Raw genomic sequence first — 27,498 nt, 5'->3', positions numbered from 1 at the left:
ATGTCTGCAACACCACCAAAGGGGTGTGGCTGAGAGTTTTGGGTGGGATCTCAGGTGGAAAACGCACCCGCACTACATACAAAACACACTCTGGGCCCCATTTTACACCCTGCGTGCTAAATGACGCTATAGGCGTAGCACAATGATCATAAATACAAAAATACCCCCCCCCCAAACAAAATTGCATCTAAATAGGGCCCTCTGTGCACACACACACACACACACACACACACACACACACACACACACACACACACACACACACACACACACACACACACACACACACACACACACACACACACACACACACACACACACACACACACACACACACACACACACACACACACACACACACACACACACACACACACACACACACACACACACAGTAATGATTTCACACGAAAAATGCCAGCCTGAAAAATGATTGACAGGGATATGGAAAAAGGACTTGCTGTTGAAAGCTAAGTAACTGAAATAAGTCCCATGTGATTGGTTGATACATGGTACGGCGACGTATAGGGTTGCCTGCCCATCATGTCAGCGATCATTCAGACCAGTGAGACGACGGGCCTGTGCAATACTATACCCACTACTAACAAGGCAGCCCGTCACTCTGCGACCACTATTTACTTTCCGCTGCAGGATTTATGACCTCGTCTGTCCTTTGGCCATGCAGCCCTTCGTACGTTTGTGTATATATAAATGGTAAATGGTGCATTTATATAGCTTTACATAGATTGTGCATTACATTCACCCATTAACATGCACATTCACACACCGACGGCGGAGGAAACCGTGCAAGGCACCGATCTGCACATCAGGAGCAATTAGGGGTTCAGTGTCTTGCTCAAGGACACTTCGACACCAACTCTGGAGGAGCCCGGGTTCGAACTGGAAACCTTGCGGTTACCATCCGGCCACTCTACCCCTGAGCCACCATGATCGCCCCGGGGCGACGGTGCACATTGCTTTCCATTAATAAGGTGTCAGTTTACTGTGTCAATGATTGCCGTGGCCCCGTGTGTAAACTTTGAACCTGCAAGGCAAAGGCTCTCTCTCTCTCTCTCTGTAGAGGAGGGACATAGTGTGTGTGTGTGTGTGTGTGTGTGTGTGTGTGTGGGGGGGGGGGTTATGGCGGTAGGATTAACTCGTTTACCATTCACACCATAAAGCTTCCTGGAAGGTTGGCCGGGGCTGAATAAGCTAGGATACGTTAACCTTTCACCTTCCCGTGCGCCCATACGGTACGGAATGACAGGAAACGGCCAAGACACACACAAGTTCCGTCATAACAGACAGTGTAGTATACGAATGTCATAAGACGACAGTCACGACATGCTGCTTGTGTCAACGTGCATGAGCAGCAGGTGTTATGTAGGGAGGTGTCCCAGGAGAGAGAGACACTTGGGCTCTGGTGTTGCGAGATAAGTCCCACATGTAGAAGATCAAATATGAGGTATTTATTATACGGGGGGGATTTATCTGGCTCTCCCTATCTGCCGGGCTATGTAATGGAGAGGCCCCTGGACAGATCCACTTTCACTGCCCTGAAAGCCTGGAGAAATGACCCAAAAGGAAATCATTATGGGAGAAAACAAAGGGCTTGTAGGCGTGGAGGAGAAACCCTCCGATGGGTGCTGCCCTCTCTCTCTCCCCTCCCCTATACTCACAGCCTGGATTGAGTGGGGTGACTGCAGGGCATGCTCTCTGTATGCGATTTTCTGCCAGATGCTTGAAAAGCAACCTGGACTACTTTTGCTACTACCTCTAGTAGCAAGACCGTAGTGGACACTTTTCTAGATAGCTAGTGTGAGCTAATGCTAATGTAGGAATGACCCTGTTAGTGGCTGGAGAAACAGCACAGAGGCATTGGTAAAGGTTAACCAATGGTATGTTTATTCACCAAACAAGCACTACCAACTGACATCATTACAGGAAGCTCTCTACTCCCAGCACAGACTTCATTTCACTGGCAAAATGTCAGCCTTTTATACCCAGCTGAAGATAATGAGAATGGACTATAACTATACCATTTACAGGGGTGTCTTCAAAATGAGAACATACACATTTTACAAGTTTTTGTGAACTACAAAAGTTAGTCCTTCACACTACAACATAAATAAGCAATCCCAACAGTACATCTTAACCCCCCCCTGCTATCCTGATATGGTCCAGATCAATCCTTACTGAAACACATCACAGGCAATTGTTAGAAATTCAATCAAACCTCAACAATAGAACTAGAATTATTGCACTTCCCAAACATATTGCATCTATAACCTACATTGCACTTGCCCCTCATGTTTGTTAATCACCAAGCATTTCCCCAGGTGGAACTCATTGGCTGAGTGGCCATATCAGCTAAACAGGAAACAGTATTCAACAATAAAATCATGACTGCAAAATACAACTGTGCAAGTTAATAAAGTGACAATATGCTGCGCAAAATAAGTAACAGAGGACCACTGTTACAGCCACTGTTACAGCTAACATTATCCTTTTCTTACAATGGAGGTCTGCAAATGGGGAAAACGTAATTACTTGAGTAGTAATCTCCCCAAGTCTGGCCCTGCACATCTAGAAGTGGTTGGTTGGTTGATTGATTGATTGGATACTTTGTTTGCAGTTTGCACAGGAAAGTACAGTTCAATACAAGGTCTGCTTGTAGATTCTATACTTAAGCCTATCCTGCAGTATCATAGCAGTGTCTTCTGGGTAACAACCAGACACCAGTCAAATTATGCAAGTGCTAGCTCTCCCCTTACAGCCCTTCAACAAAGGTCTCATGCAAGCGACACTGTTACTTTATGCACTTATTATTAAATAACCAACTACAAAGCTCCCTGCAACATTTCCCAACAGAAATAATACTCAGTGTGAATTATTGCCCGAAGGCAGCAGACATAAATCTTGTCATTTAATTGTTGTGACACTGTCAGTGAAATGAGTGAATGTACCCGTTTTGTCGCTTTTGGTTTCAATCAAAAGGTGCAAATGAATCAACATCAATACATGCAAAACAAGAGATGAACACTGAAGAGTGATTGTCTCCATCTGATGACAAACCAAGAGATAGTCTACTAGTGGTGCTGGTATAGTGTGTGGCGGTCTACTGTAGACTAGAGCAGTGGGCCTGGGCCGTGGCTCAGCGGTCCAGGCACCTTGGCTGGTAATCCAGTCTGGCTGCTCTGGCAGTGTGCCGCGGGTTGACTCCCAATCCCGACGGTCTTTACGGCATGTCACTCCCCCATCGCTCTCCCCATTTCCTGTCCTTCTATAAAATGTATAAAATAAAGGCGGAAGCCGCAAAAAAAGACTAGAACAGTGGTTCTCAACCAGTGGTCCTTGAGGGGGTTCCAGGTGGTCCCCAGCTAAATGATGGAGAGTTGGTATTGGTAACCAAATGGTCCCTTATAGATAGAACTTTAGTACCGTTTCATCAGGGTGACTGTACCGTTTCATCAGGGTGACTGTACTGTTTCGTCACAGAGGAAAGGTGAATAGTGAGCGAGCCACCCTATAAATTAAGAGCCAGTTATGGAGATAAAGCTCTAATGAGAAGCTACCTTTTCTACACCCTCATCTGGATGAAAACAGGCCACCACGCAGGCCAGCACTTCCTGTTAGGGAGAGGAAGTGAGGAGGTGAGGGGATATGATATGAGATTATCTCTCTGCATCAACAGACTCTACAAAACGAGTATTACAATGAATAGACTGTGTGAAGACATGTGACCTCACACTTTCAGTTAGCAGACTGTACCACACACACACTTCAAAGCATTCGGTGTTTACACGCAGACAATAAAGAATCAAATTCCACGTTTAATGTACACACAACTATCCGCACTTCAAAGTACGACATGTTTACATGCCGTCATGGGCTCTGTGCTTACACGCAAGCACACACACACGCACGCACGCAAGTGCACGTGATGTAAGTATGTTCACTGAAATTGCCACCTGATTAAAAGGGCCTTACACTAGATAGATAGATACACGTGCACACGTCTGAATGTTGGTTCTATAGTTTCTTGCTGTGCATGATGAAAATCTCCAGATTTCTGCTTTTAAATCAATGTAGGCATTCCCATATTATATGGACTTGGGGCTGAGAATTGCTGCTTGCGGCTATACTCATAGCGCAACAACACATTTCTCCTTCCTTTATCATTTTGTCTTTGAATATATCTTTGGCCTATACATTACTGACATGAATCTCTGCACCGAGTTGTTAGCATTATTATTGTAGGTCGCTTAAATCGACCTTTTGAAACAAAAACAAATATTGGCTAACTCTTTGTAATATAGACCATCAAACTCCAAAATGTTATCCATAGTGGAACCATAACAGTCCACGATGATCATTTTATTTTCCTTATATATTATATTTCCATGTGTTTCCCTAGGAATCTTTCAATTTAAAACCAACACAAACTACGGCTGAGCCCGGCCGAGCGGTCCAGGCACCTAGGCTGGTAATCCAGCCTGACAGCGTGTCGCGGGTTCGAGTCCCGATCCGTCGACCTTTGCTGCGTGTCTTCCCCCCCCCCCCCCCCCCATCTCTTTCCCCCTTTTCTGTCAAGCTACTGTTAATCAATAAAGGCAAAAAGCCCAAAAGATATATATAAAAAAAAAGAAGATATACTGTATATAGAAAGGTATGCTCACTACTAGAGCACAAATCTCCACCAGGAATAATAATATTAATAGCGCGGCATGTGATTAGGTGTTTGATTTCCTTCCGCTCGTTCTCATAGACATTCATTGTCTACCTCCATCTTTCTGTAAGTCTGGATGAAAATATTTTGGGGTTGTGAGCGAGTATGAAAAGGGCAATAGGGGATGGCATACAATAAAAAAGGATTGTGATTGCATTATCAAGTTGCAACAAGAGAGAAAATCTTTAGCCACAGAACAGAACTGAATCAGAAAGTCGTGTGCCATGTTGTCACACAAGTTTGATTAACATGTAATGTGTGTACTTAACCACTAAATCCCTATACGTCCCCGGAACATCCAGAGCCCCAGGAACGTCCCAGGGCCACTTTACTCTGTGCTGTACTGTACTGGCCACTTTCGGTGTTGCAGCTTTCCGTGCTCGGACATACATTACAGACAGACATACGGACACACACAGCTCCGTAATGGAGTGGAGGCACCGCTCAAAAATAGCTGATCTAAAAGCTTACAATGTGTTACATCACATGTGTGTATGTGTGGTTAACCTATGTGACGTTAATGAGCACCAGTATGAGTACCAGTATGAGTACCAGTAGGGGCGCTGTTGTGCCATGCAGAAACAGAGAGAGAGAGACAGTGCTGCACTGTTGCCTGCTAATGAGAGAGAGAGAGAGAGAGAGAGAGAAGGGGGGGGGGGGAGAGGGGAGTTGCACCACTCGGTTCACACGGGTGTGATTTTTTTACATTAATGACATGCACAGAAAAGGTCCAGTGGTCCACCCGGGTCCATGTTGCACTCAAGAGTTAAATTAACATGGAGGATTTCACTGTGTGAATGTTTTTTTGGAAGGACTCCAGCGCTTGCAGCGCAGGTCGTCTTTGATAATGGGCCCACGGTATGTGTAAGAGTGCTGGGCCGCAGCCAAAGCACACAGGCTTTTGGTAATAGTTAACAGAGTGGGCAAACAGTGGAAGGCTGCAGCAGCATGGAGGTAGGTCAGAGAACTGTATCAGACCCCCCCCCCCCCCCCACCCCACCCCCCATCCCTATCTCTTACATTGATCTAGCATTGCTGACTCTCTGGGAAACTTGGGTCAAATCCGGGTCCTGAATGCATGGGGCCTCATAAACACACTGTTGATTTATATTGAGTAAATAAGTGCTGTAGTAGTGAGCACTGAGCCTATAGTACAGAACCCTGTCCACGAAGCAAGTCTGTTACATATAAAGTACACACACACACACACACACACACACACACACACACACACACACACACACACACACACACACACACACACACACACACACACACACACACACACACACACACACACACACACACACACACACACACACACACACACAGTGACAGTGGGGATGAATAGCGTTAAGAAGCGTGAAAGTTGTATGAGTGCTGGTGTCACACATCCACCACCAATATGATGTCAGGGCTGTGAATACATCAATGTGGCCAAACATTAAATCCTCTTTGGAGAACACATTCCGAGCATGTCCAAACACACGGATATGCGAATGTATGTGTGTGTGTGTGTGCGTGTGTGTAAAATGGAAGGAATGCACACCGTGAGCCATATTCTCGGCAATAATTGAGCATTTGTATTAATGCAACATAATAGAAAGAGGCATGATTATATATTTCCGGCGCAATAATCTGAGCCATTTCTTATTTTCCATCACTTTCGATCTCGTCCCCGTCATTTCCGCGTATCCATCTCTGACGAAGCTACCCGTTGCCAAGCTACAATTGAATCATTCAAGGATGAAAACGGAGTTGAAAAAGTCCTGGGGGCAACGAGGACACACAAGGATGGATTTCTGAACTGCCATACCATCACCATCGTCACATTCTTAAAGGGCACTTAACATATGTTTTAGCAAAAACATATATGTTAATGACGTTTAGAAGATTTAGAACACTTTCCTGGGGTCTATATGTGTGTAATATGTGGTTTTAGATTAAAAAAAAACTTTTTATTTTTTTGCAAAAAGGGTGAAGTGTCCCTTTAATATGCAGGAGCTAGTTTTGATCGAGCACGATGAGCACAGTGAGTGAGAGAGAGGCGTACTAGCTGTAATGTTAATTTACATAAACACGGTGTTCCATATAGTCATGACATGACAAGAGACATGACTGTCATGTCTCTTTTATGTTGTTGTTCAGCAGGTTCATTTCTCGTACTACTAGTATGGAAAAAGACTAGATAATGCATGAACAGTAGTTGGTGTATATATACGTTTTGAGCGCAAAGCTCTTCTTCAACGGAGACTAAGGTTATGAAGACTATCCTAGTATGACTACATATACATATATCGGCACTGGGTGAATCTCAAGGGCATCTTTTTTGTTCAAGATTCAAGACATGTATTGTCACATAGACGTACCAGTACATGCATTGTGGAAAGAAAACATGGGGGTGCAGCTCCATAACATAATAAAATAAACATGACATAAATAGCATATAAATAAATGGTCACACAATGTTGGCCTCTCTAACCGAGCGTGCACACTAACTACACTGCACCGACGTGTGTGTGTGTGTGTGTTTATGCTTTGTGTGTGCATGCGTAAGCATGTGCCTATCTTCCCACTCGCCTGCGTGTATACAGCAGGGATGGGTTTTTAAAACAGCGCTGCAGTCCCAGACAGTCCAAGGACTCCGTGTGTGGGGGTAGAGAGAGAGAGGTCATTACCCAATCCTCTGCCAGCCAGCCTGCTGCTGCTCTAATCTCAGAGTCTGCAGACCAAACACCAAAACCACACATACTAGTCCTGCTATAGTCTTCAGGGCTCGGCTTTCAGGACTGCTGTGGCGTAACGCTCGGCTATCCGCGCCACATAGGACCAAGAAGAACAAAGAGCAAACACCGCCGCACTCCGCTCTGCGACTATCGTGGCAATCTAAGGTTTTACACAGTAGACCGTGGGGCATGTGCCACGGCATGGCCACGAGAGACGTTTTTCGGAGCACAAAGAGAATCAAAGAAAATAAAGCTCTCACGGCATGCCAACATTAGCCATCGAATGCTACTTTTTCCCCTCTTCTATTTTATCCCCCTGCGTTTATTGCTGTGGAGTGCCTGCCATGGTGGAGGTTATCAGGTGAAAGGCTCTGACGGGGACGTCACTGCACTTGTTCTTTCAAACACAGACCGCCCTTTTGATCCACCCACCTGCCTCCAATCAAACGCTGTGTGCCAAGGGCAGCTGACTTTGAAACGCACCGTGTGTGTGTGTCCTCAGATTTGTGGCTGCAGTATTAGGGCCTAACGCGGGAGCAAATAGGAAATACACAGAGCTTATGTAACCCAGATGTAGATAATATTACACCAGCTCTAAATCGCCGTCCATAAAAAGAGCCACACTCCATTGGTCAATGCTGTTTAGAGAGAATAATCTGAATGAATACAACAAGCATTCCAAGTGGGAAAAACAATGTACATAATTATGTAGCCCACTGGTGTATCGTGTGAATGAAAAAACTAAACCCCAAGACAGTAAAAACTACTAAACCCAAAAGAGTAAAACACATTTTTATTGAATCACAAGTGCAATAATGAGGTCTTTCATGTTTCCATTACCTGTTTAGTGTTTTGTTTTTAGCGGTTTAGTAGCAGTCTTGCAGCCAAAGGTCTTTTTGCTTTTTAGGTCAGGATTTAGAGGGTTAAACATGAGGGGAGTCGACGGTCTAAGCCAGTGTTTCCCAAACATAAGGTCGCGACCAAGTACACTATACAGTCTATAGTACACTTTAGTACTTTTGTACTTACTTTCTTTTCCTCCAGATTTCGTACAATTATTATTACTAGTCCTTACCCGTTGTGAGATATTTGCCCCCCCCTTGTGGCCGTGAAGGGTACTGCGCCCGGGTGCGTTTGTAATTGACTAATAAATAAATGAATAATCATTAATGTGTCAAATCGAAAAAAGGGCTTCGTTACGCCCTCCATATTCATATGGTCAATGCCTGTGTGAAAAGTGGGAGTGATTGGTGCAGGCAGTAAGGAGCTACGGCAGTGTTTCTGACACACAGACACACACTCAGACACACGGACACACACTCAGACATTCGGTTAATTATAGTATGATGATGATGATGATTACTTGCGCAAGCAGAGCACGCAAGTACTGCGATCGGCTGGGTATGTATGTATGTATGATTGTATGTATGTATGTATGTATGTATGCCGGTGGTCCCTTATTGGCTGTTGAAAAGCCAATAAGGGACCACCATTTTTGGTGACGTAACTAAGGTATGTTTCAAGGTTGGTATAAGGTCAATAACGGACACTACTGGACACTGTACTACTACTTCAAAGTAGCTTATATAGGGACTCTACGGGAAGAGCAGCAGTCGTACCCAGACAGCAGAGAGCTCTAGGAATCAGAGCAGCAGTCGTACCCAGACAGACAGCAGAGAGCTCTAGGACTCAGAGCAGCAGTCGTACCCAGACAGACAGCAGAGAGCTCTAGGACTCAGAGCAGCAGTCGTACCCAGACAGACAGCAGAGAGGTCTAGAACTCAGAGCAGCAGTCGTACCCAGACAGACAGCAGAGAGCTCTAGGAATCAGAGCAGCAGTCGTACCCAGACAGACAGCAGAGAGCTCTAGGACTCAGAGCAGCAGTCATACTCAGACAGACAGCGGAGAGCTCTAGGACTCAGAGCAGCAGTCGTACCCAGACAGACAGCAGAGAGCTCTAGGACTCGGAGCAGCAGTCGTACCCAGACAGATAGCAGAGAGCTCTAGGACTCAGAGCAGCAGTCGTACCCAGACAGACAGCAGAGAGCTCTAGGACTCAGAGCAGCAGTCGTACCAGACAGACAGCAGAGAGCTCTAGGACTCAGAGCAGCAGTCGTACCCAGACAGACAGCAGAGACCTCTAGGACTCTAGGACGCAAGTTGGCATCTCGAGACATTTCTAGTTTTTATTTTATGTGGATCAGATCTACAACTATGGAAAATATATAATATCACAATATTTTCTCAAGCTGTATAACGATACATGTTGATGATTGTCTCGATATTCTTTGAAGCGTTTTTTAGGGTTATTGTTCAAGTTACTTAACAGTACAACAACAAAAGGGGTGTAAGAGAAACATGCATGTGACCCGTTGTGAGCTTGTAGATCAGGTCATTTCCGCTGTTTATTTATCAATAAATGCTAGCGGGCTAAGTGTTAAAGGTAGTGTAGACAAGTTTCCAGTCAAAATTTAAAATATATATGAATGTATTTTGTTGGCCTTTTTTCCCTCTATCTTTCCCTTTATTATGATGCTGAGGTGTTCTCCTGCAACAGCACACTCTCCCTTTGGCCCCCTCTGGCTGAATGCACTGTTTATATCCACTACAGTTTACTACTCGGGACGTCGGAGGGGATTTAAACTTTTAGCCAATTGCAGCGCGAGGCTGTGACTGTGTGTGTTCAACCCAGCAGTATTATAATGAAAACGCGATGCGATTTCATTGCAAGTATAATATTATCCCCATATCTTAGTTTCATCATTGTTCATGTAAAATAGTATGTTTATGATTTAATATGTGAGCCTATTGAAATTATGAGAATCGCTATGTATAGCGCATGGTTGGGTGGTCCGGCCGGCATGAAGCATGCATTCAACCCGTGCTCGCCAACGGTGACAAGCCGTCACGGATCATCATAGCGATTCTTCTTCATTGCAATGAATAACCGTGGACAAAGTAGTTCACATGAACGATGCTGTAGTGGCTGGGGCATTTGAGGGGCAATATGTTTTATATGCACGATTACAAATAAAAGAGAATTTAATTGAGAGCCAGTGAGTCTCCTCCACTACTTCCTACTTCCTCATTTGCGGGACTCGTCGTGTCAGTCTTGTGATATTGTGATTACGCTACAGTTACCCTTAAAAAAACATGTCAACTCAATGTCATTGTTGTAACTATATGATATCGATAGAAATTCATAATTTTTTAATGTCATATTTAGCCATACGAGCGCAATATCCATAGCGTCCCTCCCAGCAGCAACAACAACCCCATAGCCTGAAGTGACCTGGCTCAGCCAATAGAATGATGGGGGGAGGGGGGTGGAGCTAGATTTTAATTAGTTTGGAAACTTGTCTACACTACCTTTAATGAACTGGTGGGCGTGTCAACATAATTTTTTTAGCCAACTACCTAAATATCCACCTATGGGACATTATATGCCAGCAGAAAATCACACAGTCCCCATAGACCTCCGTTCAAAGTAGGATTTTCAATGCCTAATAACTCAGCGTGAGCTAATGCTAATAATAGCCGATCGTTACAACGGTGGTCTCCAGGCTGGGAAACAGGAAATTAACATGAGCCAAAAAAAAGAAGATTTCCCCTATGCTGCCACCTAGCGTGGCACATAAATAATTAATGTATTTTCTTTTAAGTTTCTGTCCTGTAGTGTGACTACAGTTCTGTTAAAGGTTTGGGAACCTCTGGTGTAAGCTACTGTATGCCGTCTCTCCAGGAGCATCCTTAACAGCGTACTAAGTCAAGGTATTACATTAGGTGGTACTTTGTACCAAGAGGGGGAGGCGCTGTAAAGGGACAGTATCTAATTAGGAGCAGCCAGTCAGGAGGTCACAGCCAATTGGAGCAGGCCCTCTGGACAGACACATACTCCCTCCAGAGGGAGTATGTGTGTGTCCCTCGGGAGGGACACAAGACAGTCTAGTCTGCGAGTTCAGTTTGTATTTGGAGCAAGCAAATAACAACAACTGGAACTGGAAGCAAGTCGACATCATACTTAATGGGAGCATCCAAGTGCCAGCGGGTGAGAATGTTGAGATGTGACCGTTTCTCTCTAGGCCTAAAGGCACATGATAAAAATCCTTCAGGGACAATAACTCTTCAGGTGCAGACAAATACATCAATTAAACCTTATTTCAAAACCATGCAACTAACTAACTTATACCAACTTGCTTCAGCGTTTGCAGAAAAGCAGAAAAGCAGTCCTGGAATCGACTATCCCTGACAATGTTGTTGTTCAAGTACAGCTCACTGATAGTGATAACTTTCATTACAGTCAAATATGTATTATATGAATATGACAATACATGACAAATGTGTACATTTGTGTATTTTTAAGATTAAAAAAATAATTAAATTAACATGGTAATTATTGAGTATGATCAAATTTGATGGCCATATGAGTGCGAAAAAAGCAGATCTACAAAAGCTCACGTGTCACATTGCAAATTGTAACGTTGTGAATTTGCTATTTTTAAGCGCAACACTGGCACGCAAACAAACATAAATCAGGCTTTAGAACACAGTACTGCTGCAAAGCACTACACAGTCGTGACCTGCAGTATGCACGGCCTCGCCTCAAAAAGGTTTTGTTTTCCCTCTGCCGCTTCTAATCTAAATGCCATTTGTTGAGGAGTAAGCAAGAGACACTGTCATGGCAACTAATCTTCCTAGGTGAATAATGTTTGGAGGAGCCGAATGCACATTTTGAGGGCAAGCCAAAGGGGGAGTGACGGAAGCCGAGAGAACGACGTCTTCAGTGGTAACGATATGAGGCCGGGGCCTGTGCGAGCGCAACTGCACTACAGACATCATACAGGGGCAACTGGCGGCCCTCACCTTCACTCAATTCAAGTTCATAAAGTTAAAATAAGTATAACTAAATGCATTTGAAATGTAATACAAAATTATACTTTTCAGGATTCCAATAAAAAAATAGCAACAAATAATTCAGGATTTCAATTCAAATATAGGAAAAAATTGCAGATCTACAAGCTCAAAACGTGTCACACTATGACGTGTTTTGAAATTGTAGATCTGTTTTTTTTTTGTTGCCAATAACAGTATACGCAATGTGGCCCTCTGGAGTTAACCTGACTCTGCCAGATTGCGGCAGTATTGAGTTCACAAGTTCCCTCCTCCTGCCTGCATCTGGGCTCTCTCAAGCAGAAACGATGAACCCGGAAGCAGCGGGACAAAAATCTGATATCTCCATATAATAATAATTTCGAGTTGTAGTCGTCTTGTTAGGTTGCGTTTACATTTGCGCTGTGGCACAGCTTCAATATGTCATAAGTCTCACGTTGATCCCGCCTCTGGCGGCCGCATAAAGCCGCATATCGCTCCGGACAGAATTGGTCCGGAGTACATCGTCTCTGCCCGAGAGTTCCCAGACTCTCCCTAATGGCAGAATGCAAATGTCATCCAGCAGGGGGAGTGGTTCCACTAGGCTACTCTGGAGTGAGTGTGGACATAATATAGTGGCCCTCGCCATGGTCAGAGTTGCCCACCCCTGCACTACAGTACACTGCAGCAAACACTGGAGCCTTTCTGAGAAAGAAGAAGGGAGTAAAAAAAAGGTCACAAGCAGGACACGCTGTTTGTGCTGCTAAGATGTTTGGGAGGTGACCATGTGACTTTTGGAGGCATAAAGCATTTTCTGTCAGCAGCGTTATCTCCCTGAATCCGGGGTTACAATATGGCTTTTGTTGTCACAGAGCGCTGAAAGATCTAAGTCACTTTGATCCCGTTTAATAGAGTTTGGTAAATGATCTCAGCGTGGGAGCGCACACATCAGCACCAACAGCACATGCACAATGCACACACACACACACACACACACACACACACACACACACACACACACACAAGCTTGTGCACAATACATACAATATACACAAAGAAACAGAAATACGCAGGTGAAATCTCGTTTTTATGCTGATCGTGGAGTTTCAATCAGAAAACAACACTGCTACACCGTCAAATCAGGAGAGTTCATTTAACTCTGAAAAGTGTAAAAACATTTTACACTTTCAGATGACCCAATTTGATGACCCGCCCGATCATCAAATTATAGGTTTAGGAATATGCTAACTCTCCGGACTACTGCATGTGAGTCTGTATGGTAATTCTCTCTTGCTAAACAAAATGCTCAAGTTTTATCAACATTACCCTGTGTGAGATCATCAAAGAATACAAATGTGTATGCAGTAGTCCTATACCTTGTGCACCGATCTATCTGCAGTGTAAAAAGAAAGACTGCATCAGGGCAAAACAAATAGTTCATATGTGACTCTTTTTGATACAGAGACAGTCATGGTGGCAAGACCAACTGCTCAGGAGAGGAGAGGTTTGTTTTTTTAAATCCAAAATGAGTTAATGAGGCAGACTCTTCCAATACTAGAGTGTCTGAAATAAACGTCAGAGCTTAGAAGTCCACAGAAGTGTTTTCTCAACTCGCTGTTTCCTGTAAGACATTACTAATAAGCCATATCTCCAAAACGGGTGGGTCAAACTGTCAATTTGAAGCTATGATTCCCTGCTTTCATATGACATGAAAGGAAAAAAAAAGAAATCAATGACTTATCCATGGTCAGAAACGGTGTCACTTTGCCATGGCAGCTTGCACAAAACCAGACAATAAAAGCATCAGCGAGTGACTGTGGGAGACACGATGGAGAGGGAGGGAGGGAGACACGATGGAGAGGGAGGGAGACACGATGGAGAGGGAGGGAGACACGATGGAGAAGGAGGGAGACACGATGGAGAGGCAGGGAGGGAGACACGATGGAGAGGGAGGGAGACACGATGGAGAGGGAGGGAGACACGGTGGAGTGGGAGGGAGACACGATGGAGAGGGAGGGAGGGAGACACGATGGAGAGGGAGGGAGACACGATGGAGAGGGAGGGAGACACGATGGAGAGGGAGGGAGACACGGTGGAGAGGGAGGGAGACACGGTGGAGAGGAAGGGAGACACGGTGAGAGGGAGGGAGACACGGTGGAGAGGAAGGGAGACACGATGGAGAGGGAGGGAGACACGATGGAGAGGGAGGGAGACACGGTGGAGAGGGAGGGAGACACGGTGGAGAGGAAGGGAGACACGGTGAGAGGGAGGGAGACACGGTGGAGAGGAAGGGAGACACGATGGAGAGGGAGGGAGACACGATGGAGAGGGAGGGAGGGAGACACGATGGAGAGGGAGGGAGACACGATGGAGAGGGAGGGAGACACGATGGAGAGGGAGGGAGACACGGTGAGAGGGAGGGAGACACGGTGGAGAGGAAGGGAGACACGATGGAGAGGGAGGGAGGGAGACACGGTGGAGAGAGAGGGAGGGAGACACGATGGAGAGGGAGGGAGACACGATGGAGAGGGAGGGAGACACGATGGAGAGGGAGGGAGACACGATGGCTAGGGAGGGAGGGAGACACGGTGGAGAGAGAGGGAGACACGATGGAGAGGGAGGGAGACACGATGGAGAGGGAGGGAGACACGGTGGAGAGAGAGGGAGGGAGACACGATGGAGAGAGAGGGAGGGAGACACGATGGAGCGAGAGGGAGGGAGACACAATGGAGCGAGAGGGAGGGAGACACGGTGGAGAGGGAGGGAGGGAGACACGGTGGAGAGAGAGGGAGGGAGACACGATGGAGAGAGAGGGAGGGAGACACGGTGGAGAGAGAGGGAGGGAGACATGATGGAGAGGGAGGGAGGGAGACACGGTGGAGAGAGAGGGAGGGAGACACGGTGGAGAGAGAGGGAGGGAGACACGATGGAGAGGGAGGGAGGGAGACACGGTGGAGAGAGAGGGAGGGAGACACGATGGAGAGGGAGGGAGGGAGACACGGTGGAGAGAGAGGGAGGGAGACACGGTGGAGAGAGAGGGAGGGAGACACGATGGAGAGGGAGGGAGGGAGACACGGTGGAGAGAGAGGGAGGGAGACACGATGGAGAGGGAGGGAGGGAGACACGGTGGAGAGAGAGGGAGGGAGACACGATGGAGAGGGAGGGAGGGAGACACGATGGAGCGAGAGGGAGGGAGACACGGTGGAGAGGGAGGGAGGGAGACACAGTGGAGAGGGAGGGAGGGAGACATGGTGGAGAGAGAGGGAGGGAGACACGGTGGAGAGAGAGGGAGGGAGACACGATGGAGCGAGAGGGAGGGAGACACGGTGGAGAGGGAGACACAGTGGAGAGGGAGGGAGGGAGACACAGTGGAGAGGGAGGGAGACACGTTGGAGAGGGAGGGAGGGAGACACGATGGAGAGGGAGGGAGACACGTTGGAGAGGGAGGGAGGGAGACACGATGGAGAGGGAGGGAGACACGATGGAGAGGGAGGGAGACACGTTGGAGAGGGAGGGAGGGAGACACGATGGAGAGGGAGGGAGGGAGACACGATGGAGAGGGAGGGAGGGAGACACGATGGAGAGGGAGGGAGACACGATGGAGAGGGAGGGAGACACGGTGGAGAGGGAGGGAGACACGATGGAGAGGGAGGGAGACACGATGGGGAGGGAGGGAGACACGATGGAGAGAGAGAGAGACACGATGGAGAGGGAGGGAGACACGATGGAGAGGGAGGGAGACACGATGGAGAGGGAGGGAGACACGATGGAGAGGGAGGGATGGAGACCCGATGGAGAGGGAAGGAGGGAGACACGGTGGAGAGGGAGGGAGGGAGACACGGTGGAGAGGGAGGGAGACACGGTGGAGAGGGAGGGAGACACGATGGAGAGAGAGGGAGACACGGTGGAGAGGGAGGGATGGAGACCCGATGGAGAGGGAAGGAGGGAGACACGGTGGAGAGGGAGGGAGGGAGACACGGTGGAGAGGGAGGGAGACACGGTGGAGAGGGAGGGAGACACGATGGAGAAGGAGGGAGACACGATGGAGAGGGAAGGAGGGAGACACGGTGGAGAGGGAGGGAGACACGGTGGAGAGGGAGGGAGGGAGACACGATGGAGAGGGAGGGAGGGAGGAGAGTTTGTCACAGGGCATTTATCTGTGGTATGGTGATGACTCTTTTCCTCCGGCCTCTCAGCAAACTAAGCACTTCCTGCCCTTCAAGTAAATGCAACCCCTTTTTTTATCCGCAAAGTGCACATGATGAATTATAATGACCCTTTTAAAGAGCTGTCAAAGAAAAAGCTGAAAGGCCTGATTAAAGGAGTGAACGGCAAGGAGATTGAAATGTAATCTGGAATAGTGCAGATAGAAGGAATTTAAGTACAGACTGAATGAACGCAGAGACTTTTCAAGCTAGTAGGCAACTTTGATGTAGGCATAACTATGCCATTAATGCAACTACAGTGAAAGCAGCAATTTTGGAGATAGCATGTCACATCAGGGACACATTTTCTATCCCAAATTTGACGTCACTGCAATATGATAAGGTTTAGCGTACTAATGCACGCAAAGCAATATCCTCCAAAGTCTGCAACATCAACTTGAGTGTGGGATATACGACGTATGTATACCGTATGGGCCACATTTTGTACATATTACTGTATGTTGGATATCAAACCAGTAGTATGTGAAATTGGGGACAAAAACTGTGCACGAGGATGCTTACACACACCAAAGTCCTTTATAGCGGTGTCGGCCCACAGGAGAATAAACTGAAGAGGGAATCTTAAAAACACTTTCTTGTTGAAAAACAAGAAAGTGGCCGCACACTCTGATAGCCTAAGTGGCTTGCCAATATTTTATTTAGGACATGAAACCAACGTTTCGGCCGTTAAGCCTTCATCAGGGAATACAAACACTGTGTACACAAAAGTGTCATTAAAAGGTAAGTGTGTGTGGGTGTGTTTGTGTAAACTTTGAACACAATGTATGAAGTCATATGGCTGAATTACACAGAATGTTGTTGAGAGTTTAACAATAAGCGCCACCAAAAAGGCAGGCAGGCGCACGCGCACGCGCACACACACACACACACACACACACACACACACACAGGTGCTGCGTAATTAATCGAAAAAAGATCACGATCTAGATTCAGATGCCTACGCAAACTCAATTCCTACATTTGAGCAGGAATCGTGCAGTGTTGGTTGGCTGTCCAATTCATTTGAGTTACTCTTATGATTTTGCTACAAAAGTGAGACTTTAAGAGAGGTTTAAGTCGAGCACTTTGGTGTTGTCCGTTTAAAGGTGCAGGTGCAGGTACATTTTGAATGGAGTAATGTTCAGTAACTACAGACAATAAATATTTCATGAGAAAAATGAGAATTGTGATCTCAATTCTTGTGGAGGAAAATAGAGAATCACATTTGAGCAAGAATCGTGCATCACACACACACACACACACACACACACACATAAAACATTTTTGCAAAGGGATGGACGATGGACATTGATGCTGATGCGTTTAGTCCACTACTTTTCTGCTGTGACTACAGCAAAAAGTAATGCAGCCAAATTGCACTCACGTTGGGTTAATAGATGGTCCTCGCTTTCCCCCACCATCGCTGAATATACCATTGCTGTCCAAATAATACAATAGTCATCTGTTGCAGAAAGACCCTCTGTAAACCTTCATAAATGTGGCCTTGATCCCCAGAGATGGGGTAGCTTGCCCTGCATACCCATCATGGATCACTGGGCTTTCCTCTGTACTCCCAGTGGATCAGTTTCAACTGGAAAGAGACAGGTGGTTCACTTGACCTGGACGGCCAGGACAAATTCTGAAAGGCCACGCAGGATACTCATCACACTTAGTATGCAAAAAATACCAAGGTCTTCAAACTATTTAACCCCATCAACCTTTCAATAATTGAATTCCAATTGAGCCTGGCTGGCAACACTTGCGATGTCAGGTAAGGTAAGAGCATTACCATGCCGTGCATGCATGGATAAAAAGAAGGTGAGTGTAAAGGTGGTTGCACACTGGACGCGTTTTTCGGGAAAACCGACGGAGAAACACTGCCTAAAAATCCGAAAACCGCGCTCTGTGTGCAGGGACCTTTAGTGTTTGTGTGTGTTTGTGTGTTACATACAGTTAACACCACCACAAACTTATTTGACCGAGCCAAAAGAAAAGACACAACAATAGGTGTTTTCGTACTGTACCAGGGGGGCTGAGGCCATTCTTAGGCCTGGGCTTGGTGAGACTTCACCCTAATAGTGAATGTTCACAGTCACTAGTTATTTTGAGGTGGACGAGCACCAAGTTTAGCCCTATGGGCTGGCCTGGCCTTGCTCTGGAGCAGGGTTAACACCAACTTTTCCGGATTTAGCCCCAGACATTATGGCTGAGAATATGGTGCCTAAAAGCTGAGAAAGGGGATCAGTGAACTGATTAACCTCAGACTTGTCATCTCGGCCAGCCTATAGCCAAGGTCCTGTACCAAGGTGTGTGAACATGGGCTATAGTCAGCCCCAGAGTAATCCTTAACCTGGAGGTCTACATTAGGCCGCAACTGTCTCTGTAAATTGTAAACAGCTACCGTCGCCCATAATCTATCTCGCCATCGTTTTGTTTCCTGGCGACCTCACGCCAACCGCTCGGCGGTTCTTGTATTCTATATTTTGTTTGACTAAGAATAAGGTTTGAAATATATAAGTTTAGGGTTAGGCATAGTTTTACTGGGGTTAGGTTTAGGAATAGGCTTAGGTTTAGGCATAGTTTTACTGAGGTTAAGGTTAGGACTAAGGTTTGGTTTAAGCGTTTAAGCATCAATTACTTAGGTTACTTTAGGAATACCAGGCTGAGCAGTTCCACCGGCTGTGTGCTCGGAGCGAGTTGGTAAAAGGGAATTTGAATTTTCTTGTGAAACTGTGTTTTTAAAGACTGAGTGGTGGGCTAGTGGCTCACCCGTTTAGACTGAAAGGGGTCGGTGGGAACACTCTCAATACGCAAACAAAACAAGGTTACTTACAGGAGTGCAGGACACGTGACGTACAGCATATTATGACTGAGATGATTTGGTGAGGCTGCTCGACTTCCCTCTTCCCTCCCTCCTATCAGTCCGTGGGCCAATTCAAGGATGAGGGCCAATAGTAATGCTTTTACCATACTGAAAGGTCTGCGCATATACATACACTTTGTGTGCCTGTTTGTACAGAAAGTGTGTGTCTGTCTGTGCGAGTGAGTCTTTGCCCTTTTAATTGAATTGAGTGTCTAAATGAGTGAGTGAGTGAGTGAGTGAGTGAGTGAGTGAGTGAAACATTAGGAGCATTACGATAATGAGGAAAGTAAAAATAGTTGGTTGTTGTTGAACAGAGCTATGAACATAGCAGACAACGCGTTGTATAACATGAGCCTGACAGACACAGGCATTCCAGAGATGTTCTAATGACAAAAAAATAAGGTGCCGGCCGGCAGACTTAAGAGATTTGCCACATTTCCCCTACTACCTGCCTGTCCCTTTTCCCTGTGCCCTGAGAAACATCTCAACACAACAGTCATCTCCCATGGAACACGGCGGAGAGAGCACAGCACTAGCCCCTGTTTCCTGTGCTGTAGCCTTGTTAGTTCTCTTCTCAGGAGAAGCCATTAGACAGAGGCTTGTCTGGCTGGCCCTAACCCGCATGGGGTCTGCTAATGGCATGAAATTTAGTATAGTCTACTAACAGGGTCATTTAAGTGTTTGATCAAAAAGGAAAAACAAAATACCAACATGCCTTCTGCTCATAGCTATCAATTATGATAAATCTACTGGTGCACAATGATGATAAATGATGCATATCAGAGAAACGTATTAGAGATAGATTGTTAATTACCAGTACTAGTCCTTACCCGTTCTGAATATATGCAAACAGCAAATCATGTTCAGTGTGTGATGTAATAGATCACATTACTGATAGGGGGGGGAATTGTTTACAGATGGTCTTGGAAAGTTGGGTTGGGCACTAAAGTATAGGCTAATTAAATGCTGTAGTACAATCATAAGTACACCATTGATGTGTGATGTAAATATGGTGGTGATATTCTGCCTATAAATGGAAGTTATTGAATATTTTCAAGGTCGGTGTTGCACTTTGTAGACGGTCCCTAACCGCTCACCGTCTGCTGCCCGTGGAGATATAAGCTATTAAACGGTGAACGCGGAGGTTGGCTTTTTGGGCTTCAAAGCAAGTTGTAGTTTGTTCTTTATATAATCAGGATAAGAATTAGGTGTTTTGTGTGATTTAGGAACGTGTCGTTGTCATTGCATCTGTCTGTATGTATTTTGTCATTGTGTTGTTCCGACGGCACGGGATCTGTCTTCTCCAAACGTCTCCATTTGGCCACCCCGAGACCCCGACAGATAAGCATTCCGTTGTGTTCGTGCTGTTCAGTGTGTCACGCAGCCACGCTGGGTGCGCGCAGGGCTGTAAGCTGTCGTTGTCAGTGTCCAGGCTTTGAGCGTGCATGTAGCCCATGTGTAATGCACGGCGAAGGAGGTGGTTGAGGAGGGGGCGGACAGTGTAAATGGTGCATTTATATATAGCGGCGGAGGGCTGCAGTCCTGGCTGTGTGTCGCTGATCATAAGCCCAGAAACAGTGTCCTCGGAGCGGCTGCAGTCCTGGCTGTGTGTCACTGATCATAAGCCCAGAAACAGTGTCCTCGGAGCGGCTGCAGTCCTGGCTGTGTGTCGCTGGTCATTCACATCCAACACGGACACAGAACAGATGCTCCGACGGGGCTGGGTTTCGCTTCCTACGTCACACTACAAACGGTGACCTATCGAATTATGCGTCCCACACCCCCTCCACAGGCACACAATTCTTCAAGTTACAATTCTCCATGATCGTGTGGTGATGTAAAAACAATATCTGTACAGTAAATATGACAGTTGCGTCGGTAAAAAAGTAGCCTAGCTGGATTGTGGGAGCGTGCAGATTTATTTTGGCATGGAGAGATGTGTGCTAATAGTGTGGCTCGGTCGGAGATAGAGCACGGACAAATAAACTGGTTTTTATTCACTAATAAATTCATTATTAATCTTATTGGAAAAATGGCTTCGTTAAGACCTCCATATTATTATGGTCAATGCCTGTGTGAAAAGTGGGAGCGATTGGTGCAGGCAATGAGGAGATAAGTGTTTGTTTCTGACAGACAGACAGACAGACAGACAGACAGACATTCAGACATTCGCTCTATTATTATTAGGATAATCTACATAGCAATTAGGGATGGGTCCGATTAATCGATTAATCGATTATCGTTGATATGACCCGAAATCGATTATGAAAATTAATAATCGATTTTTTTAATCTGTTGGAAAGGCAATATTGTCATCCAAACAGGACAGGGCTATAGGCCTACCAAAGTGTGCTTGGGATGTGTCTGTGTAGCTGCATGACAGAGGAGTGTGAGTGGAGATTGATTCCAATCAAGATACAGGTTTGGAGGATTTAGCAGGTGTTGGGAATTTACCTAATCAGGCCTAGGCTGGGGTTGCTATGGTGATCAATTGGATCAACAGTGGTCCAGGGACCACCAGTGGTCCTCATTTGAAAGATGGAGTTAGTAACCAAATGGACCCTTATTAACTCTCAAGAGTTACAATTATTATTAATCAACTACATCAGGGGTTCCCAAACTTTTTTGACTTAGGTACCCCTTGGGGGGAAGATTTCTTTTTATTTGTAGTGTTCATTAAAAAAAGAAAAAAGCCCCCCCCCCCCCCCCCCATTTACACATCCCAAATAGCAATGGGTCAAAATAAAAGAAATATATACTAAAGTTATATTCTACATAAGTTATATTTATACATAAAGGTCTCATGACAAGTTCACCATTCTTCTCCAAGGTACTGAGGTTAAACACGGGGAAATTGTAAACTTAAAGCCATTTAATTTATATCTTTGTATAATTGACCTGGTCAAACAGACGGTGACATCCTTGTACTGCTGTTTATGTTGAGGTCTAAATACGGTGTCCATAGTGCAGAGATAGGTGAGCTGGAGGCTGAATTCAATAATAATAATGTAATACAAATACAAACCCTTACCCACCCAGGGGTTGACACTAACGGTTGCCCGGGGCAAGTAAAAAAAATGGTCGGGCAGGTGAAAGTTGCTTCCGGCTTGCCCGATCGGGCAAGTGTGCATTTTGAGTGAACGTCTTGTTGGCTATATAAACACTTACACAACATGAGACACAACATGAGATATATATATATATATATATATATATATATATACAGTATATATATATGTCTTGAACGTGGTCATTGTGCACCGCTCCGCATCTTCCCCTGCTTTCTATCTCTCTCCCAAGCAACCCCCCGCCGCCGCCGCCGCCACCACCACACACACTGTAGCTCTACTAGCACGCGTGAAGCTATGAGAGAGCTCCTGGCTCCAGCAAAATCTTAAGCCCCCAAAACAGGCCAGCAGCCTGGGGAAAAGGTAAAAAATACTACGGACACAGTCACAGAGGAAAAAGTGACGATAGAAAAAGTAAATTAGTCAGAACGACGTGAGGGAAAGTTTCTCGAGGAGTAGACTGTCACGTTTCCATGGCTGCTACATTCTCCACTACCTTCTCTGCAAAGTTTGCCGTGACTTCCCCAGCATTGCTGACCGGTATGTTCAATCGGTAAACAATCTAAACATGGCATCATGAGTCATGACGACGCCATAACCAGCCACAACACGCTTTGCGAGTCGCCAATAAAGCTCTGCCCGAGCTACACTATGCGGCGCACGGTGGTGTCGCGCCTCGAATGTTGCATGCTTCACAACGCTTGGGATGCGATCCGCCGTGAGGTTGTGGATGTAAAATGTAGGCCTACAATTTTGGGGGGCAAGTGGCCATGAGCTGAGGGCAAGTGGAACATGACCTTTACTTTCCCGACGGGCAAGTGCCTCTGAGACCTTAGTGTCAACCCCTGCCACCCATAGGGTTCATTTCTAACACTCACAATTTTACAGTGTATGAGTGTAACCCAATTCAAAAACTGGTTTTGCTAACAATCAAGACAAAGCAAATACTAAAAAGAGTAGGTAATATATATGAAGAAAAAAACCCACAGCGAAATAGAAAAATAATTAAGATAAAGTGATTTATTTAACTACTGTCCATCAAGGTGTTTCTCCCACTTATATAACTGCTATATAAAAGGCTAAATCTAACTATAAATGTGCCACGTTTGTCTGTGTGTGCGTGTTCGGTTGTAATGCACGTAACTCGAGTAGCGTTGCCCTACCGACTTCAAATTCGACACACGCGTTCCATACAGCCGCAGGGAGTGCAGTGCCCGGTATCAAGTCGGTCGGACCCACGGTTGTCCCAAGTTGCATCGTTCTCAAGTAGGCCGGTGGCCGACGGGCACGTACTACACGTACAGGTCTAGTAATATAAAGTCACAGAGGGTTGCAGGCAAAATGTTGGTGGGACATGTAAGCGTAGCTAAATAACAAACACGCAATTATTTCACAATGTATCATTCTGTAACAGAGAGATCACAGAAACATCACAGCAGCTCCCCAGTGTTGATTTTGACAGGAAATTTGGATTTCCATAGTCATTCTTTTGTATAGTTTATTTAGTTTGAGTCACATTTGTATTTTGGCGGGCCTTGATGCCGTCGTAATGGCTGATTTTACACCTGCTGAAAATAGCAGATATACAAGCTCACGACGCGTTAATAGCCGATTTGCTCGTCCTCAGATGACGTAAATTCTCCATTCATTGTCAATGGCATTTAATGTTTGTGTTAGGACAGAAATCTCTATAGCTGTATATAGGATGGGCTAGCACCCCTAGCCCCCCGACAAAATCAACACTGCAGCTCCCTCCCTCCCTCCAGCACTGACCCAAAGCAGACAAGTGCTGAAGAGCCCTAGAGAGAGGCTGTTATCTCATCCAGGGGGGCATAGGAAGTATGGACAGGAAATCTAGAGGGAGGGGGGGAAGGAGGGGGCCCCGTATGGGAAGTGCAGTGTAAACAGTTCCCTTTTTTTAATCATCTCGGCTCACGTTTGGAACGGCACATTATGCTTTGATCTTCTCCCTCTGCTCTCCTCCTCCCACAGCTCATTCCCAAAACGGCCGTGTCGGAGAGCTGCGGGTTGACCGGCCAGAAACAACACACAGATAGTGAGTGGTCTTATGGGTTCTTCTGGGCTCACAGAGAGGGGGGGGGAGGGAGACAATGTTTAGTGGTACTGAGTTAACTAGCGCTCTATCGACTGGCTTACCTGATGGCTTTATTGGAACTCACAAAAGGTCAATTCAAACTTCCACTTGTACAAAGCGGCACCAAAAATATAGAGGGATAAAAGAAAAGGGATTAAAAATGATTAGAAGAAAGATTTAGAATGATTAGAACAAAGATTTAGAAAGTGTTGCAGCAGGCGTAACCGACTTTGCTTGGCCTATAGGACAATACTCTCAAGTTCAAAGCTAAACCACAAGTGTTGTTGCATCTCCTCTGACCTCTCCGTAGCCTTTTAAAGACAGACAGTCAAAATCCTGCTGCACTCACCGATTCTGTCTAAAGGTCTGGTTAGAGCCCAGGCAGTGTGTGTGTGTGTGTGTGTGTGTGTGTGTGTGTGTGTGTGTGTGTGTGTGTGTGTGTGTGTGTGTGTGTGTGTGTGTGTGTGTGTGTGTGTGTGTGTGTGTGTGTGTGTGTGTGTGTGTGTGTGCGACTGTGCGTGCGTGCGAAAAGAAAGAAAGTACTTGTGGAAAAGTAACATTTACAACCCCCCCCCCCCCCCCCTCAAAACTCACTAAAACTGTTTTAATAAAGTCTTTCTAAATGTAACTTTCTTACACCAGACCTCGAGTCGTTTTCCTAGCAATCTACCCAGAGAGCCAAAGCTAATGGAGCAGCAACGGTAACCTGTGGCCCAGAGAGACAACATGCTTAAGAAGATCAAATGTGGCCAAAGAGGTGTAATTACTGCGGGTTATGAAAACTGGCTGTCATGCTCCTCCACGGTTGAGGGAGTCAAATTCTGAGTAGCCTGGGGTTCTACAAGTCAGACATGTCTGACTACTAGAGGGGGGGGGGGGGGGTTGGATACACAAATGGTAGGGCCAGGTCTCTGAGCCTTAAACGAACTTCACAAAAAAGAAAAACTATTCATCCCTGCGACAACCGTCTCGTCACTCATTCATCGATTACCAAATACCTCAGATCGTCTCATGTCCAATATAATGAATGTATTCAACATGGAGGAGAGTCTTACAAAGTGCTCACTGAGGGAGGGACACAGAGAGAGACTCACAACTCTGCTATGAAAACAGAAAATCAACCTTTCCAAACCTTCACCCCCCACCACCACATCTTCTGCAGGCCATGAACATAAAGCAGGAACATAAAGCAGCTTGAATGCCTGTTGCAACAGGTCTGGACAGCCAACAAAGAGAGCATCCTCCGGCATTACACACCACCTCTATGGACTATGAGCACAACCCAGAGGAAAGGCATCTGACTCAACCATACCTTTTTCCTGTTAGACTGGGATGGAACTACAACCAGTTGTCTGACTCGCGGAAGGGTGCCCACACTTTTTGGACTTGAGAGCTACTTTCATAATGACCAGCTCAACAAGATCTATCCAACCAAAAGAAAAAATAAATGTTGTGCACAGCAACACTCTTGAAAACAAAATATTGCATTGTGGGTTTGGGCTGACAGGCCCTTTTGATGTCAATCAATCAAGTCACCTTAATTCAAGATGCCACAATTTCAATTAAATATTCTTTAGGCACATGTCATGTGATCTACCTGCACAGCCTTTGTGATCTACTGGTAGACCTGATTCAGAAGGCGAACAGCTTGGTTATATTCAGTAAAACTTCACAGAGGGGAGGGCAAAACAAACTCCACTGGCATTTGTGGCCTGTTAGAAGGAGAAACCACAGAGCTTATCAGCGCAGGATTAGGCTGTCGCCATCCTGACGGAGCAGAGGGAACAATATTAGTTAGTGACAGCGGGGGTACACCTCAGTTCACACCTTCAGGGAAACCATGGCAGCTATCATTTCACACAGCCAAGATCAAAAGTGTCACCTGTGTGTGCATTGTGTACGGAGTCAGATGATAACTCGATTTCAACAGTTTCACACGCTGAGCCTTCGTCCGTGAGTGACGGTGGGCTTCCACAGTATTTCAGTACACTACACTCCAGTTGACAAAAACATTGTCCGAATGTCAATGGAACTGAACAAAGATATTTCATCCCAGCATAGCAGGGATAGGCACGCCACATGATTATGCAGAATCAAATATCATGATCTCTAGGTGTGTCATGGAGTCTTTTAACACTAAACAATTTAAGTTGAGAAGTAAGCTTTTCACCATAAGCACTGGGCTTTTTCTGTGGAGAGCTGATGTAAATCCTTATCAATTACTGGCAAACTGCAGCATCTGGCTTGCCATTCATAAAAGCTCCCACACCTGGTGAGTGAAGACAGACAGGATCCTACAGTACCTCGTATCTGTCGTCCCCCGTTTCTTTGGAGACAGTAAATAAATTGACACAGCCTTGCTTTATGTCCCTCCCAGCAACCTTAATCCGTCGCTGAATCCAAAATATGCACAAGGAATACTGAATAGGGCAGGCCATTCTTTACATTTGCAGTAAAAGTTTTTTTTTTCTTTTTTTACAATTAAAGTTTACATAGGGCTACAATCATTTTATTTATCTTGGACCATGCCAAAAATGTGGGATCGGGCATAGCAATGAATGTCCCTAAAAGCCTGAAAGTTGCGCACCAGTGCTGCACAGTAAAGATAGCAGATCTACAAGGCAAGCTCACAGTCACAACACAACATCATGATCATCTGTGAGCTTGTGGGTCGGCTGTTTTCGATGCGCGATACGGTGCTCAATGAAGTATAAATCAGACATAATAATAGATTTGGGCAGTACAATATGGGTGGAGGCTGGCAACCACACTCAAGCCTATGATTTACTGTCAGGAGAACATAGATGAGAGAAATGTAAAATAAAAGGAAAACAAACTAACCTCAATAACACATGCATGTGTCATCACTACTGTTGAAGGAATTTAGATATTCTGTCATCAGACATCACTGAGTGAGAACTGAGAGTTGCAATTTAGACTGC

General features: G+C 45.7%; 1 protein-coding gene across 1 annotated transcript in view; it reads right to left on the bottom strand.

Annotated features, from left to right (window-relative positions):
- The window catches only part of rnf43 (ring finger protein 43), a 119,491-nt gene that overhangs the window by 89,890 nt on the left and 2,103 nt on the right, over positions 1-27,498 (bottom strand). The gene's annotated exons all lie outside the window — the stretch shown is intronic.

This window comes from Protomyctophum parallelum, assembly GCF_964188405.1.
Source record: "Protomyctophum parallelum genome assembly, chromosome: 1".
Classification (NCBI taxonomy): domain Eukaryota; kingdom Metazoa; phylum Chordata; class Actinopteri; order Myctophiformes; family Myctophidae; genus Protomyctophum; species Protomyctophum parallelum.
The sequence above is the reverse complement of the archived record's forward strand: the minus strand, read 5'-3'. Positions and strand labels throughout refer to the sequence as shown.